The 18585-nt window shown below is 44.3% G+C and overlaps 1 protein-coding gene across 1 annotated transcript in view; it reads left to right on the top strand.

Moving 5' to 3' along the window:
• Positions 1 to 3700: 3700 nt before the first annotated feature.
• OXTR (oxytocin receptor) overlaps positions 3701 to 18585 on the top strand; it is a 60673-nt gene continuing 45788 nt past the window's right edge. The window contains exon 1 of the mRNA XM_045022872.1: positions 3701 to 3756. The gene's annotated coding sequence lies outside the window, so the exon portion shown is untranslated. The remainder of the gene's footprint in view (positions 3757 to 18585) is intronic.

The following is an 18585-nucleotide window of genomic DNA, read 5'->3' as shown; positions in this document are numbered from 1 at the left end:
GCACCATGGATAACCCACTCAGGCCTTATTTTGAGGGCATCCAGGGGACTTTTTTGCGTACATAGGCCTTGTGCTGAGCCTGCACGTAGTTCAGCTAGGCACGGAGGTATGTACACAAGCCAAACTCTGCAAATAAGTGGGGACTGAGTCATGGAAGCTTAAATATTAACAGCAGGCTTTTAACCTCTGAGTATGCCAATTAACATCAGTTGTGGGGGTGTTTGTGATGTGAACAGCTGTCCATTGAGAATTGGACTAAGACCCACTAAATCTGATTCTCATTAATGAAAATGCCATAACTGCATGTGTATAAATGAAGCCATTATCTGAAATGTTAATCAAGACACATTAAAATTTTAGAAGCAGAATCCCTCACTGGCTGACATCAGGGAACCCACCATCTTTCCCAGTTGGTGACATTCAAGTTTTCAAGAATAGTTGTGAGCCGTGAGAATCAGGTTATTTAAACATGGAGGAAACCATCTGGATTTACCCATGAATGTGAGGGATGTAATCATACTGGGCCTGGTTCTCTTTTGCCTTGCACCTGGGCAAAATGGGCGTAAATTGTTATAAAATTATATGGTTGCATTTTATGTCCATTTTGCGCTCACTGTGTAGTCTAAATGGCTACCCAAGGTGCAGTGGAGAATTAGAACTATTGCGCACAAAGTCTATTTTTCTCATTGATAACTCATGAATAATTGAGAGTTGGGTAACACTTCATCAAAGGCCTGATTGATTACAGTGGTATCTTAGCCAGGTTAGGCTCACAAGATGGGACCTTACACAGGGTGACCTAAGTCTGTCTTCTATGCTCCGCTACAGCAACAACCAAATGACAAACAAAATGACTGACTGTCCTTAGGTCCAGTGGAGGCTCTCAGTTGGGCTTTTCTCCATTGAGAGCCCAGGAATCTGGAATGCTCTCATACTGAGTATTCACTGGAATAAATCTATGGCATTCTTCTGAGCACAGCTAAAGATTGTTTTTAAAAAAAATCATTTCCAGGCTCTGATGCTTACTGCAGTGTTGGTATTGTGTTAGTGGGTGCTATTTGGACAAATTATCGGTTGGTGATTGATTTCAGATTTTTGTTAAGGTTCCTAGATGCCTAACAAGGTTAAAAAAAAAACTAGATAAATTCATGGAGGATAGGTCCATCAATGGCTATGAGCCAGGATAGGCAGGGATGGTGTCCCTAGCCTCTGTTTGCCAGAAGCTGGGAATGAGTGACAGGGGATGGATCACTTGATGATTACTTGTTCTGTTCATTCCCTCTGGGACACCTGGCACTGGCCACTGTTGGAAGACAGGATACTGGGCTAGATGGACCTTTGGTCTGACCCAGTAGGGCCATTCTTACGTTCTTATGTAATATTTGTTCATTGTTGTCTCTGACCTGTTCTGGGAGTTGAGATATGGATTCATGTTTTATATCTTTATTATTTATAGGGGCAGCTAGTCTGTACTCCAGCAGCCCCCATTGGCCCGGATCAGCGATCTGCGGCCAGTGGGAGCCGCGATCGGCCGGACCTTAGGACGGGGCAGGTAACACACCTGCCCGGCCTGCCCAGGGGCTTTCCCTACAGAAGCAGTGACCCCTGTTTGAGAAACCCTGCCCTAAAAGCACAACCACCAGTTTGTCACCATGAGAGGCCCTGGTTTTATTCCAGCTGAAATCAGTAGCAAAATTCCCATTGATTTCTATGAGAGCTGCATCAGGCCCTTGATCTTTATGGTAGACATTTGGTAAATTTGAAATAGCTTATTCCAAACCTTTTGATAAATAAATGACAGTTACAAATTGATCTTATTTCTATTTTTGGTAACTAACCACCCGGTGGTCGTGGTGTCTCATTACTGTTTGATGCTAGAGATGGGCAATTAAGAACTCATAACATCGTCATTAAGTTGTTTACTGCTGTTTTAATCCCTTTTGCTAAACTCCTGTTCTGTCTCTGACTTCGTCTGTTCTAGCCCACTGAGACGGCTGCCCAGGCAGTGACTTTGACAAAATCTCCTGAAAGCCTAGTGGTGGATTGTTGGATATGATATTGATAAACATTATACAACTGACGGACGTTAGCTGCAAGAAATTAGCGCTTTCAAAGAATGGATCTGATTTTGAGATCTGGTATTGAGAAATGCTGCAATGGTAGCTAGTAAGAGATGAGGGTATCTCTTGAATTTAGAGGAACAGGCCAGAATTCGTGTTTGATCTAACGTAACTCTGTCATAGGTTTATTCCCCACTTTGAACTTTAGCGTTCACAAGATGGGGACCTGCATGGACTCCTCTAAACTAAAATCCTAGTTTAGATTTGGTTCTCGCTGCCACCAGTCAAGTTTTAAGTGTCTGACACACTCCCTGTTCCCCCAAAAACTTCCCCTGGGGAACACAGATCCAAACACCTTGAATCTCAACACAAAGGGAAATAATCCATTTCCCTCCTCCCCTCTTCCCCCTCCCCTTGTCCTCAGGAGAGATACCTTGATTCACACTCCTTGAATCAAACAAAGAGGGATTCCCTATCCCCCCCTCCCTTTCCCCTAGTCCTTGGGAAAAATACCTTGATTCAAACTCCTTGAATCAAACAAAGAGGGATTCACTTTTTCCCCCTCCCCTTCCCCTGAAAATCCAAACAAGGGAAGAAATCAATCAAGTTCTAAAAAAGAAAAGATTTTATTAAAGAGAGGGAAAAAAAGTACATTCTCTCTGTATTACCAGGATGCAAAAATACAGGGTCTAACTTATAAACCTGGAGAGGCTCTCCCCCCCCCTCCTTTCTCAAAACAATCAAAATAACAGCAAACAGAAATAAAGATATTTCTCCAGCAAACACACAATTGCAAATGTAGAAATCAAATTATAAGACTAATTCGCCTTTCTAATACTCACTATACTGGATAGTAGGAAATACTCCAGGAGAACTTGGAGACACGTCTGGCCTCTCTTAGATCCAAAGAGAGCACGGCAATTCAAACAAAGGACACAGACAAAGACTTCCCTCTACAGAGATTTTAAATTATCCTGTCCCTTGATTGGTCCTCTGGTCAGGTGTTCATCAGGTTACTGAGCTTGTTAACCCTTTATAGGTAAAAGAGACCTTAACCCTGATCTGTTTATTTATGACAAACTCAATTGACATCAGTGGAGCTATGCTGATTTACACCAGCTAATGATCTGATCTAAATATGGTTTAAATGAATGGTTGGTTCAGTAGCCACATCTGCACTAATTTAACTTTGGAAAAAAGCTAGGAAGTTTATTGATTGAGGAGGGGAATTGGAGTAATAAAGAAATCAATGATCTTGCTCAGAATAAATGTTTCCATGTCATAGTGCCACCCGCACTGCAGATGATGATAATCTATTAAATAGAAAAATAAATATGAAATGTGATATTCCCTTCCCTTATTCCACCCCCAGTAATAAATATCCTGTTTGTTTTTTTTAAAGGAAAGTTTTTGGGACTCTGTGATGGGGTGTATTAAGCCTCGAGGCTTCCTGCTGAAAGCCTTGTGGTCCTACCACACCCCATCCCAGAAAGAGCAGAAGAGGAGAGTCCTCCAACCTGCCTAGAGCAGCTGAGTGGGATGCAACCAATCAGAAAGAGATTGCATGGAAAGCATTTAATCAGGGCCCAGCAGGCATGAATAAAGGGAGCTGCGGGGCCAGAAAGAATTCAGTTTGCTGGCAGGGACTGAGGGAGCAAGGAAGGTGCTCCTGGCTGGCTGCTGGGACTTGAAAAAGGTAAGGACTGAAGGGAAGTGGCCCAGGGAAATTAAGTTAGTTAGATGGATGTGGCTGCTACTTAGAGGGTCCCTGGGTTGTGGCCCAGAGTAGTGGGCAAGCCCAGGTCCCCCGTTAGTCACTGGGGAAGAGGCCAAGCCCTGAGAAAGGGCACTGAAACAGGCCCAGGGACAGGGCTGACTGTTGGACTTTGATACACCCGGGAAGGGGGTTGAACTGAGACTGACTCAGCAGGTGAGCTGGGGACCATGAACTGAGTTCAAGAGGAGTGGCTCAGCTGGAGAGTTGGGGTCCCTGAGGACTCCAGGGAAGGCAAAGAGTCACCAGGGAAGAAACCCAGGGGGCGCTTCTCCACAGAGCAGGAACCTTTGCAAACTAGCCAGACTCCAACTGAGGGTACCGTGATGAGCCCTGATGGACATACTGGCTGAGGACTGAGCCCAGGGTGAGCTACTGTGATGGGCCCTGTTGGACTAGTAAAGGATTGAACCTGGGGAGAGCTGCAGGACAGTACTGAGAGCTTCGATATAGGCCTGGTTGGGCTGTATACTCTGGAAGGGGTTTGTTTGTTTCTCACATGGACTGTGTGTAACTCGGCTGGAGGGCGGAGTCATCAAAGACCCACCCGACAAACACAGCAGCCAAGAGGGGGCACTGTGACAGGAAAAAAACTGCAGGTATGCACACGACCGGGGGTCCTGGCGTGAAGTGAGTGCGCCCTGTTACAGGCTCCGTCAACAGTGAGTCTGTTTTGAAAAAAAGTGACTGTTTTTGGTTTTTAATTGTTGTTTGAAAGATCTCATTTTATGCAAACCAGAGCTTGCTTTGAATGGCTTTGACAGGCTTAACAGTCTAAACATGCCATTCCTGCTTGAAAAATGCCTCTTGACATATTTAATATCATAGGTCTATCACACTTTTGTGGATTGTAAAATAATAATTGGTAATAAGTATTACTATATATGAAAGGGACACTGTCAAGTCAAATTTAGTTCAGGTGTTATAAAAATTAAACTTTTACTGCCGCAGGATGTCTACAGGCATAGACTAAAATTCCTCACAGCAGGTCTGGGGCGTTTGCCCTGGAGACAGTCTGTCTGTCTCCTGAAAAAATGCAAAGAAATGGAAAATAAAAAGTGATTTAATCATAATCTTGGCTCTATAAGTAACCTTTCCTCACAGTGCTTTACAAATCTTGGGTCAAGTTCAGCTCTTGCATAAGAAGTACAACTCATTTTGACTACAGCCCTTCTACCTGCAAATGAAATGCAGCCACTTCTTGGGTGCAAATTGGCAGCTATTCAATAGCTTGCATCATTGCTATGTTACAGTTTGATGGGAAGTGAAGTTGAACCCTATACAGTTGAAACTACAAATAGACTCATAGACTTTAAGGTCAGAAGGGACCATTATGATCATCTAGTCTGACCTCCTGCACAACGCAGGCCACAGAATCTTTCCCACCCACTCCTGTATCTGAGCCATTGAAGTCCTGGAACTGGTTCGTACGGGGCGGGGCTGGGGGAAAACGCTGCTCTGTAGCACTTCGGTTCCCGACTGGTTCCAGCTCAGCTAAGCAGGACCCAAGTTTCACTACAAACTGGGGTGCAAAGGGAAGTTCTCTGGAACCAAGTCCAGGCCCCAGCCCCAAAGCTCAGAGCTGCCAGACCTCAGCACCCTGCCAATGATGCCGGGCAGGAAACGAGTCCCCGGGTGATCTGATCCAGACTGGCCACCAAGAAAAGTCTGTCTGCGTCATTGGGAGTGGTGGAATGTAGTTTGGCAATTACCCAAGCTGGAATTTGGCAAGGACACCAGGGTTAACTCTTGCATAAAGTGCTGCGGGAACTTCAAAGATAACTGCAATATGTCAGAACATAGGCATCGACTCTGTGGGTGCTCCGGGGATGGAGCACCCATGGGGAAAAATTAGTGGGTGCTCTGCACTCACTGGCAGCCAGGCTCCCCTTCCCCCCACCCCACCTCCTCCCCCCCGAGCGCGCCACATTCCCACTCCTCCCTACTTCCCAGTGCTTCCCAGCCGGCCGCTTAGCAAGCTCCTGGGGGGCGGGAGGAGTGGGAATGTGGCGCGCTCAGCGGAGAAGGTGGGGAAGAGGCGGGGCCGGGGCGGGAATTTGGGGAAGGAGTTCGAATAAGGGCAGGGAGGGGGCGGAGTTGGGGCGGGGACTTTGGGGAAAGGGGCGGGGCAGGGGTGTGGCCTCGTGGAAGGTGTGGAATGGGGGCGGGACCAGGGACAGTGGTGGGTCGAGCACCCAGGGGAAAGAGGGGAAGTCGGCGCCTACGTGTCAGAACCCCTTTTTACGTCTCATCCAGAAATACAGAGAACTAACACTGCAGAAAGAAACAATACGGAATGTAATGTAAACATCCAAAAGCTGGAACAAAAGTGTCTGAAAAGACAGTACAGATGAGACTATACATTCAAATGAGACAAATGAAGTGAAGCAAAATGAAGCTGGGTGAAAAAAAACAAATAAATGGACAAGTGAAAGTTGGCTAAAACTGAAAGGCCTGAAAAGCCAGGAAGAAACTCAGTCCGAGAACTAAAGAGAGCTGAGACCTACATGACAGCTGCACAGCTACAGTGCTGCAGCTGTGCTGCTGAAGCATATATTCTTCCTACGTCAACAGATGGGTTTGTTCTGTTGGTCTGGTTAATCTACCTTTCCAAGAGGTGGCAGCCAGGTTGAAGGAAGAATTAGGATGACATAACTATGGCGCTCAGGGCACAAAATTTTTCACAGCCCTAACTGATGTAGCCAGGCCAATGTCATTTTTAAGTGTTACCCAGGGCTGTGAAGACTCACCTTGCAGGAGGTGGGCTTTCAAAAGACAATAGAGCAGTTCCTCAGCTGGTGTCAGTGTGACTCTGGTGACTTCAATGGGGCTCTGTTGATTATCGCCAGGTGAAGATCAGGGTTCCTTAAATAGGTTCATTATTTCTTTACACATGAGACCCAAGGTCAATCTATTTACTTAGGTTGGGTTTCTAAACTGATATAGTGAACATCATACAAAAACTGTGTGCCCAAATCCCCAAAAAGGAGAGCTGTGGAATTCTAAGTTTATTCCCCATGTGGGAGAAGAGTAGATGGGGACATTTTAAAAACAGTTCTAGTATGTTGTAATCCTTTCTTCAGGCATTTCTGTGCATCTCAAGCTTTGCATGTTTGTATGAATGGTACATAACCACTTCTTCTATATCCACTTTTCAGTTACCTACATAGAGGAGCAAAGAGTACAAGAGCCCCTGGGCAGTTGCTCTTTTCAATTTTTTATGCATTGTGAGCGAACATAAAGCTCCAGGAAGTTTGGTTTTCAGATGTATTCTCCATCTTGTGTTACATTTCAGTTAGAATAAACAAACAAAACTTGACTTGAACACACATATAGCAGAGACTCATTAGGCCTTTGGCTTGCTATTCTGGTCTGGGAAGTGGTTGGCATCTTGGCTCTGAAGAGACGGATTTGCATGGGAATCAGCTCATAAAATGGACCAAACATTTTTTTTTTATCTCCGGCCCTAAGTATTGCATCTTGTGAACCTGATCCTGCAAGATTCTGAGCATTCCTGAGAGTGCTCTCAGCTCCCATGGATCTCCTGGGAGGGACTCAGCAGCCTACAGAACTATGTCATAAAGTTGATATTTGTTCTGATTACTGCAGGGGGGTTAAAATCAGAAGTGCCAGCTGTGGAGCCTTATACAAGAGGAGCTATGGTAAATGCAAGCTTTCCTCCAGTGTCCTCTGTCAATTTTTTTTCAACACTGGCCAGGCAGCTAAGCCACAGACTGAGAAGGTGTTCACGTTCTAAGGCAGAATTTACCCCTTAGCCCCAGCATGATCATAGTTTCAAAATAACAAATCAAGACACTTGTTAGCAGCGTATTTTAGGGTTTATATAACACTCAAGTGCCCTGAGTCCTGACTTCATTGTCTGGTCTGGAAAAGAGCCACCTAGACTATTGCAAAGTAGATTAAAGAAAGGTTGCGATCTGCCTCTTCTCCTTGGCCCCGTCTATCCCTCACTTTCCTCCTCTGTAGGGTTCTGGCAAGGTAGCAGGCCTGAATTTGAAGTGAAGTGGTCCAGCCGGGAGGGCACCGGTCGAGTCAGGAGTAGGGCAATGCGAATAACTGCCTCTTTGGTTCCTGGGCATGTCCAAAATAAAATGAAATAAATGAAAATAGTTTTGGGTCAACCCAAAATGAAAACGTTTTTAAAATTTTGGTGAACCCCTCAAAAAAGTTTCAGTTCAGGTTCACTGGTACAATTTTGGCGGCCCTGAAACAAAATGCTTCATTTAGAGTTTGAGGTGATAAAACGAAGGGGAAATTCTGAAATGAAACATTTTTCCAAAAGGAAATGTCAAAATATTCAGTCTTGAAAATGCCAGAATGAACCATTTTGAAAGTTCCATTTTTTTTCCCCAAGCAAAACAATTAGTGGAAATTGAGCCAAATTTGCAAAATGTTTTGACCAGCATAAATCCTGCATTTTTCAGTGAAAAAAGGTTTTGAGAAATAAATAAATTTATTAAATTGCTTAGCTATAGTCAGGTGTCTCCTGTCTCTGCCACTGACCTGATGTGTGACCTTGGACAAGTCACTTTGCCTCTCTCAACCTGTTTCGCCTCCCATTCTTTGACTGTTTTGTCTATTTAGACTCTGTTTGCAATGGCGCCTGTCTCTCACTGTGGCATTGTACAGCACCTACCACTCTGGGCTAAAAAGTGCTACTCCAATATGAAGAGGAAGACGCAGCAGTCAGAGACCACGATGTACCCACCTCTGCTTCCAGTGACTTGCAGTGCCATAGCAGGGGTTTTGCACTGCCTAGAGAGGGTCTTTGGCTCATCGGACTCTTATTGCAGAGTGATGAACTTTGACCTCAAGTCGTGGCTGGTGAGGAATGGGAATGGGAGTGAAGCAGGAATGCACAAAACACCTGCTATTGGTGCAGCCGTATGTCTTACAAATGTAGGTAATTTGGTTATTGCAACTCATGTCTTTCAGCAGTCGGATCCTTTGTTGGAACAAAGTTTATCGGCATTACATGGCCCTTTTTACAGTTCGCTCCACCTCAAAGGGCTGGTTGTCGCTGGAGAGGCTGCTCTGAGCAGATGGCTCACTGCCGATTTCATGCTTTGCGCTGCGATTCCGTCTGCAAAGGTCAGCTTCCTGGAAAGCGCTCCGTCTGTGTCAGCCTCCTCCGAGCATTGCACATGCTCACAGGCAGAGCTCTGCTCGGGCCTAATTTTAAAGCTGGACCCAGACATGAACCAACCCAAGAGTGCTGAGTTGTTTTCAGACCCGACCAAACCTGACACCTTCCCCCGAACCTGTGTCAGCACTACTGCCTTGTCCTGGGGGCGTGGCCTGCCGGGGGCCTTCCCACTTCCCACATCCTGTGCCCGGGATCCATCTCTGGCCGCTTCCTGCTGGCATGGCAACAGCTGCATGTCCCGCTCCTGCTGGCCGCTGCACTGTGTGCGCTGCGGGGTGAGAGGTCTGCAACCCTGTGGGCAGGAGGCGGTGATCAGAGCCAACCAGACCTGACCCAAGCCTGAGCGCCTGGGTTGTTTTCAGACCTGACCCGAACTTGACACATGTTGTTAGGTCCCATTGGGTTCCGGGTGGCTCATAAGGCTCTAAATACCGGCGCAGTGTTGTGCTCAGAAGGCGTTGCTTTGTTTCCCAGTTCCTAATTCTGAACTGTGCCTGGTTTAGCTCTTCACTCACAATAACTAGTAGACTTGCTGTGGTATATTAGGGAAATGGTACTTTATTCTCTTTGTATTAAATTGGCTTCATACACCCACTACCTCCAAAGGAGCATAAAATGGTTATATTAGATCAGTCCCAAGGTCCATCTAGTTCAGTCACCTGCCTCTGATAGTGGCCAGCATCCTGGATTCTTCACAAAAAAGATACAGGAAACCCCAAAGTATGCAGATGTGGGATAATCTGGCCCTTATGCAGGTCCCATTTTGATCTCTACTAGTCCTTTCCCTTCATTTTTGTATTATAAAAGTCCAAAATCTGGTTGGGTGCCTAAATTCTTATTTATTCAAATGAAAGGGGAAAGGATAAATAAAATGCATGCCTTTAAGTTAAAAACAGGAACTTCATGTAACACAGTAAAGCTGTGTGTGTGTGTGTGAGAGAGAGAGAGGGCTACTGTTTTTTGATGCAAAAGCGATGAAGCTTAAAGCAAGCAATTTTGCTGTTAAAGGAAAATGTTTCACTTGCACAAGCTCAAAGCTCCAGTTCAAATTGCTGTCTGCGTGGTAGATTTGCTCTTTCCAGGAGAATTTAATTGCACCTAAGGAAAATGTCAACATCTGTGTTAGCAGGATCCTGGGATATTAAACACTGTGTGATGAAATTTAGTGGCTGGGGGAAAACATCAGCTGCTTGGCCAGTAGTCATCATTCATCATTAGCTTTCATTTGGTAACACTGTGGCCTCAGGATACGTCATCAAATTTGTCTGTGGGGCTCCCAGCAAGACAGAAATAGCTTGCTAGAGCTGGTCTGCCATTGTGAAGTTCCTGACCAATTCATTTTGGTTCCTTGCCCTTGAGTTCTCTCTCTTTCCATTCTGATTTTTTTGGCTACAAAGTGCCACTCCGCTCCCCTCCCCTCTTCCAAAGGGAAAAAAAGGTAGAGGACATTTTAGACTCTGATGATCAGCTCTGTGTTTAATCTGACCAGAGTGGTACTTTTCATCAGTGGCTCTCAATGTACTTCAAAAAGGTCGATAAATATCATTAACTCATTTTTCTAGATGGGACATCTAAAGAACTGAGGAAATAAGCAACTTGTCCAAGAGCAAACAGTGGGTTATTGGGGATGAATCCCAGATCACCTAATGCATAAATCCTGGGATTTATGTACTGCACCATGTTGCCTTGGACAATGGCCTGCATCCTGCAGTTCCCTGGAGCATGCACAATGGTGTATGTGTGCCTGGTGCAGGTAGTGCTGAGTGCTAGGTGTAGTCCTTCATGCTGGGCAGCAATAATTCTGAAGCTTGTTGCAGGTCCACTCTTTTACTCTCAAGAGCTTCAGGTTAAAAAAAACCAAAAGTTGTGAATAGGCCTGTCTGAGTTCCCGTGGGTTGAAGTGTGCTCCTCAGTGTGCAGAAGAAACACCTTGCTATTAGCTTCTGTCTTTGACCTTACCGCTGCTACAGGGTAAGGAGTAATTTGGTGTGCATGCAGCAACATATTCATTAACGCAGAGTTGTGTTCTCTTGCACTTCTGTTCTGCTCTGTATTTTTCACCTTGTTCTTATATAAGCTCCTATCTTGTTCCTTTGCCCAGGTGACAGCTAGGAGCTTCATATATGGTGCTAAGTGAAACATCATAAAGCTTGTAAATAGGAAAATCCCTTCTATGATTTTTTTTCTCATTGCAGCATAACCCTGCACATGAATGAGAAGAGAACTGCTAGGACTCAAGGTGAATCTTCCTATGTAAATACTTAAGTACCTCATTAAAAGTCAGTGAATTCCATTTCTTTTCTACATAGCCCTGGGAGATAGGTATTGACAATGATGGAGTGACCATTAAAGCTCTCTGCAAACCTGGCATTAAGATGAATATGTAAACACGGGCGTGTTACCTCTGAATTAAGCATGAAAATCATTCAGCCTTGCAATTAGTGGATTTCAATATGCACTGGGCATCAACCTTATCTCCCTTAAGCGGTTAGAAAAAGCCAATTATAGACTAAGGTATATTAGGGCACTTGGATTCTCCAGGCGCTAATTGTGACTTTTGTCCCCTGAAAACCCTACCTGCCTGCAGGGGAACAATGAATGTTTATTAAGATTTGTTTTTTTGTTTTGTGTTTGGTTAGGGAAGGGGGTTAAACCTAGTGGTTTGGGGATGCTTAATCAGCTGTTAATTTGGTATGGTAGCAGTTTGTTTTGGCTACATATGTAGGCTAATCTAGCCTTTTGAATCCTGATCAGCCTCTTAGAATCTGATCTTGCCTAGGCATTTATATCAATAAAAATTATAATAGGAAAACATCAAAGGGGCAGTAATTATTCCCATGCCACAGCTTCCTAAGACTGGTGTAACTTTATTTTTCTTCATGTTCCAGAAAAATTGTAGACAGTATGGGATATGTTGAATATTCGAGAGATACTCAACCTCAGAAACCTTATCTGCACTAGGGAAAATTTTTCCACTGTACTAAAACCAGTTTGGCTCTACTGGTGTCAGCAACGCGGGGAGTAGAGATCGTTTGCTGGCAGCCTATGGCATAGCCCCTCCAGTAGGGATCCCAACACTCCTAAAATCAGTGGGGGTGAACCCATGCTAGCAATGGTTAGAAATTGTTTCCATGTCCCTATTGTCATGGCCAGATACGGAATGTTGTATGCTCTGTATGAGGTCTGTCTCTGCCATGTTTCTTATGAAACTCCCAAGTTTCATCATCCTTGCTAAATACATCAGTTCTTTTTTCTTTACTATAGATACAACAACCATTTGAGTCCCTCTCTTCTTGAGTCCCCTTTAGCTACCAACATTTGGGGAAACTTTGGTTCCCAGAAAGGAAAATAGTCGTCATTTGCTAGTCATAATCAAAATCAATTTGACGATCACTTTACAATCTCTAGTAGAAGACTGTGATGTATGTTGTTCCTAAATCCCTAGTCAAAGTAGCCCTTATAAAATGTGGAGGATTTATGTAGTGTGAGTTCGGACCTGTACTAGTCTAAACAAACGCAGTTGTCTCACAGCAACGTGTTGGGTCTAAGCACATAGTTACCAGAAGTGAAACTGTATTTCATTGTATTATTATAGGAGTGTTTCCCAGAAGATTAAATTTACTTATCTGTGCACTAATGTTAAGTAGGCAACTCGTACCTACTGGCTGAACAACATTTTGAATACAGGTCTGAATACCTGCATACTTCCTGTGGAGATCCCATGTAAAGACTGGTGTTATCAGAGAGCTTGTAGTTATATTAAATGTAAGAAATGAGTTGGCTAAGATGCTAAGACATGTTGTACCCATCCATGAGATCATCTTTAATACCTGAAGTAATCAGTAGATAAGGGGAGATTGCTCTTTGGTTCGATTCTTCAGACTATAAATTATTTAATCCTCCATTGCCATTGGAATGTGCTACTGGAACTGGCTCAAAATTCAAGTCAAATTTTAATTAAACTCCACAGCCTTTTGATGCAGAGAGCACTTCAGTTGTCGGGCTCATCTGCTAATCAGTGGTAGGAGTGGTTCCAGTGGAGCATCTGTAACCCAGAATTATAGCAGCTACGTCAATACAGTTTTCATGTTGTTGAATAAACTGTTTTAAAGTTTTCTTAGATGGTATGGTGGATGGATGAACCTAGAGGGGCTGTGTTGACCTCCTTCTGTCTCAAAGTGTTACTCTATGCTACACGGAGCATCTTCATTAGTAGAATTCTCAAATCAGTGAAATCTGTATTCTTAGTTGCCTTGCAATTTGGTATAACCCTAACCAAGGTTTGTAGGAGATGATAATTCTGTGGCAGTGATAAACATTGATGATATCTAGACCAGCTATAATCATTACATTTGGCCATCCTCCTTGACTTCATTTTGTTTGGGCTAGAGACACTATTTAGCCCTCATTATTGGTTATTGCTAATAATAGTATGGCGCACTAACTGCATATAGCACTTTGAAAACCAAAAGTATCTTGTAACCATTTATCTTTCAATATACCTGTCTGTTCTGTTCCATGCAGCTTCTCGCACCATGTCGATCACTATGGTAGCTGAGTGTTTTCAAGGTAGCTGAGTGCCTTGTGAGATACTATAAAAATATTTTCTAGAATGAGACAGAGCGTTCGGTGACTTGACCAAAGTTACTGAAAGGAGTGAGTGTCAGAGCCTGGATAAGAACCCTGTAGTTTTTGGCTCTGTGCTTATATCACCAGACTAAGCCAGACTTGAAAAGAACCAAAGGTGGGCAGATGGGGAGGTGGGCAGAGGAAACAAGATGAAAAAATGTGGCAGGAAAGAGACTGATTAGAAGGAAACAGAGAGACTAGTGGAAAGAGAATATTAGATAGCTCAACCCTCTGCATGTCCCAGTTCACCTGTAGGAGCTGGAGAATAGGACAGTTGGGGTCCCATTATGTGTGTAAACTTTTCCCCAATTTGGATATTTCCATCCAAGCTTGTATTTGGTTCAATCCTTCTAAAATCAGCCCTCTGAGTTATCGCTGTGTTTTTAAGACCATGGACTCTACCATGGGATAAATAGAGATTTAATAGTTTCTTGCTAGCAGAAAGACACCTTTGCTGCTGTACCTTGGAGTGATGCTGCAGACAGATCTCTAAGCTGGGCCTTTCTAACTTCACCTTCTTTCAGATAAATACTGACAAGTCGATCATTAAATGCAGCAAAGGGATTGTTGGGACTAGCTCCGTTGGCAAAGGGCTTGCTCATAATTCACATTCTTATTGTCAGTTTTCTCTCCTGAGCTTCCACTGTGTGAGGGGTAAACCCAAGTGTGTTCTTAATTCGGGTTGGCTAACAGCTGTTCGCGAACTGAGTTAAAATAGCTGTGAAGATGCAGCAACTCAGCTTTTAATGCAGGTTAGCTGCTTGAGTTCAACCCCAGGCTCCTCTGTGGGCTTTAAGTGAAGCTGCTAACCCAGATTAAAAGCTGACTTGCCGGCCTTCACTGCTATCTTAACCCAAGTTAGCTAATGTGGGATAGCTAACCTGAGTTAAGAACACACCTTCCTCCTCTTTCATCCCACCTCCCGGTGTTGACATAGTCTATGATGTGCTCTCAGTGTGTCTGAGATATTGCAACCTGACATCATTCATTTGAACAGCAGCTGGACTGCTTCTCTTGAGAGTAACTCACTCCTTAGGGAGGCAGCTACATTTTTATTCTCTCCATCCACAGCAGATAACTCCATTTAGACCTTCAGGGAGCTTTATGGAAAGCCGATTTCTTGCCTCTCTTCTCCTTTGCTTAGGCAAAGAGTGTTCAGAATTACAATTGGGCTCTTTTACAAATACTTGGTGGAGTCAGTGTGCTTAGAAATAGCTAATTGGGACTCAGGACCAGCCCCCCCACACACACACTTTAATTGCTTCCACATAGCCATGGCTCATGGCAATGCTGTTTGACATGATACACCCTATATAGCACTACTTTGTAAGCAAGCACTTTCTGCTTAAGAACAGAGGACAAAGTGAGGGTCTGAAATGAACAGGGCAGAAATAAATTTTCTGTAGTGATACAGCACGTTCGCTGGGCTTTATCCCGCATAGTGCAGACACGGAGTGTGGCTCACATAAGCAAAAAGTCCTGAGCAGAGAGCAAGGACCACAGGGAATCCCATCCTGCCTTAATGAGAGCTGAGATTGGGCGACTACTGTATGTCTGCCTAATAACAGCAATAAGCTCAAGGAAGGGAGCATGTAGCCAAGCAGTTCATCTGCACGTTGAGGATAGCATGTAAGTCAATGGGTCTTCATTTGCCACTTCCAACCTGATTAATTTTTACCTTGAGCTTTTGAGAGTAGGGGAGTGAACATGCAAGAGGGTCAGACTTAGTACAGCCTGGTGCTAAGACCCTTATCCTTTCTTGCACTGATGCATAGACCCTGCTCAAAGCTGCAATGCAGTGCAACAGGCTCGCACTTCCTGGTGTACATTTGGTAAGGACTGGCAGGATCCAAGTCACTGTAGAAAAAAAAATCACAGTAACAAAGTGGATCCTAATGATCCACACGCAGTTGCTTTATCTACTTATTTGAATTAGTAGAATTCCCACCATTGGAAGAAGGCTGCAAAAGTACAGAGAAAAGCAACCCAAACGCCTTGTGTTGTGTGGGTAGGAATTACGAATCAAGATTAGTAGTGTTGCCTAGCACAGACATAACCCTTTATATTTGCAAAGTGCTGTAAAAATGATAATCAGAGATTAGCTGTAGAAGTTCTATATAGTTTAAATAAAAATGGTTCTGGAGATTCTTTTGGGAGTAGATCTATTTAAAAACAAAAACAAAAACAAGGCGGTCCTGTACTGAAGATACATGTGTATAAGCAAATCAGCCCAAATTTCTTTGCATCGAAAGTGGTTGTACTATAGACTAATCTGTCAACATGACCCAAGAAAATGATTTATGTAGAGTCAGGTCACTTCAAGTTAGGGTGACCAGACAGCAAGTGTGAAAAATCAGGACAGGGGGTGGGGGGTTATAGGAGACTATTTTAGGAAAAAGACCCAAAAATCGGGACTGTCCCTATAAAATCGGGACATCTGGTCACCCTACTTCAAGTGGAATCAGGGAAACCTTGTTGGAAAACATATTCACTTAGGTGTATGCTGTGAATTATATTATCAAGATTCCTTGTGGCACCTTAGAGACTAACAAATTTATTTGAGCATAAGCTTTCGTGGGCTACAGCCCACTTCTTTGAAGAAGCTGTAGCCCATGAAAGCTTATGCTCAAATAAATGTTAGTCTCTAAGGTGCCACAAGTCCTCCAGTTCTTTTTGCGGATACAGACTAACACGGCTGCTGCTCTGAAACCTGTCAGTATCAAGATTAAAGGTGACATGTTTCTTCTGCATATGTATGGACAGATAGTGACGGACCTTGGTATTCTTTCCTGACTCTTAGTATTGCAGCATTTCTAAGGTTATCACAACCTCCCATCCCCCCATTTGGTGACTGATGGCTATTAGAAAATCCAAAACACTGGTAGGGAAGAGCAAAGGAAGGTAACATGAATAAAATTATCAATAATAATAGAACAGTGGATTACATACTAGGCATTCCTCAGTTCCACCAGTTAAAGTGCCTCACTTTGGTATCTGTTTTCCATGTATTTGTTCATGTTGACATGGCAGCACATATCCTATAGGAATTTATAATCTTAGCAATGATAAAGCCGCCTTCCTCTTTCCCTTTACAGTGATTGTAATTTACTAAATAAATGAAAAGCTTCTATTCGATTGGGGTGGGATTCGTTACTTTAGAACTCTTGCGGGATTGGGGGATAGAACAGCAGGGTTGCTGGGTATCTCACCTTCTGTCTTTAACTCTCACAATGACACTAAATTTCTCTGTATTCCTCTCATTTGGAACAGCAAACTAACTCCATCCTTGACTTTCCCCTTGACTCTTCTAATCTTGAGAACCATCTTGTCCTGGGCAGAGAATTCCTTTGAGGATGAAGTGCTAATTAAATGGGCCTTCTCACAGCAGCCTTATCACTCTGAACCTCAGCATGAGTGACACGCTGGGACTTCTGCACGGCTTTGGCTTAGGGGATGCTGTTGGCAGCATTGCCCAGCAGATGTTCAGACCCTGAGCTGCAAGAAACTGCCTGGCACCTTTGCTTTCATCTAGTAAGAGACTGTATCAAAAGAAATCAGCATTTTGGAACAAATGGCTAATGACTGTGCTTTCTTGCTCTGTGCAAAGGAAAACAGCAGCAGCCGGGATAGATAACTCAGGGATAAAAAACTCCAGTTCCTTCAATTTCTGCGACTGCAGGTGCAACACGTTTTGCTCTGTGCAAGGTGAAAGGGTTTAGGGAGCGTGTTTAGGGGGTCCGCATTCTCTCTCTTTTTCTTTCCCCTGCTTCCACCCCTCCAGTAGGGTGAGGGATTTTAGGGGCAGGGCATGACCACTGGTTGCTTTATCCAGGGAGATGGGTGAATCCACTGCAGGAGAAGGGTGGCTGTCTGCAGTGATGGGAGGCGTGGTACTGAGTTGCAGGCTGAAATCTTCTAAGTAGAGGCCCGGAGTAGCTCTACAAGCAAGGTGTAGGATTGCTTTTCCTCATAAAACTCCTCTGCTCACAGCCCTGGTTACTCACTGTATGTACTGGCGTAGGGATTTGGCTCTACAGAAGGAAGAAAGAGGAGAGCTGTAAAGAGGCCAGTTTGTATTTTTTGACTTCGGGTTTGCATTTCAAAGTGAAGATTTCTGCAGGTAGTTACTAAGGATGCCTCCGCAACGGCAAACCCACCATCCCTGAACGTGTCTCACCACAGAACAGCTTCTTTTCTCCTGCAGGTTTTATTAGATTTCTGCATCTGGCCTCATTACCTGAGGTTTGCAGCATGTGAAGCCTCTTTGTTTGTCAGGTTGATTTAGAACCTGCCTCTCATGGTCTGTAGGGCTAGAGCAGGAGTGGCCAACCTGAGCCTCAGAAGGAGCCAGAATTTACCACTGTACATTGCCAAACAGCCACAGTAATACGTCAGCAGCCCCCCATCAACTACCCCCACTCCCAGTGCCTCCCACCCACTGGCAGATCCCAGCACCTCCTGCTCCCTCCCCGCACCTTCCAATCAGCTGTTTCGTGGCATGCAGGAGGCTTGGGGGGGGGGGAGGAGCGAGGGCATGGCAGGCTCAAGAGAGGGGGTGGGAAGGGATGGAGTGGGGGCAGGGCCTGTGGCAGAGCCAGGGACTGAACAGTGAACACTCCCCAGCACATTGGAAAATTGACGTCTGTCGCTCTAGCCCCAGAGTCGATGCCTATACAAGGAGTCGCATATTAACTTCTGAAGAGCTGCGCGTGGCTCCGGAGTGGACTAGAAGAATGGTGCAGAGTTCAGCATTAACTCGTATTCAACATGTCCTCTAACTTAGTAGGCACGTATTTTCCAGAGGCTTCTTGTAAATGTGTTTCATTTCTATCTATTATGGATCTGATAAGTGTGTAGAATAAATGGAGTAATCACAATACTCTCAGAATGCTTTTTATCAATGAAGTGCTGTACCAATGCTAATTAATCCAATTAACTAGGGTTAATTATTAACC

This window comes from Mauremys mutica, chromosome 7, assembly GCF_020497125.1.
Source record: "Mauremys mutica isolate MM-2020 ecotype Southern chromosome 7, ASM2049712v1, whole genome shotgun sequence".
Classification (NCBI taxonomy): Eukaryota; Metazoa; Chordata; order Testudines; family Geoemydidae; genus Mauremys; species Mauremys mutica.
Note: the sequence above shows the minus strand (reverse complement) of the source record. Positions and strands in the feature narration are given on the sequence as shown.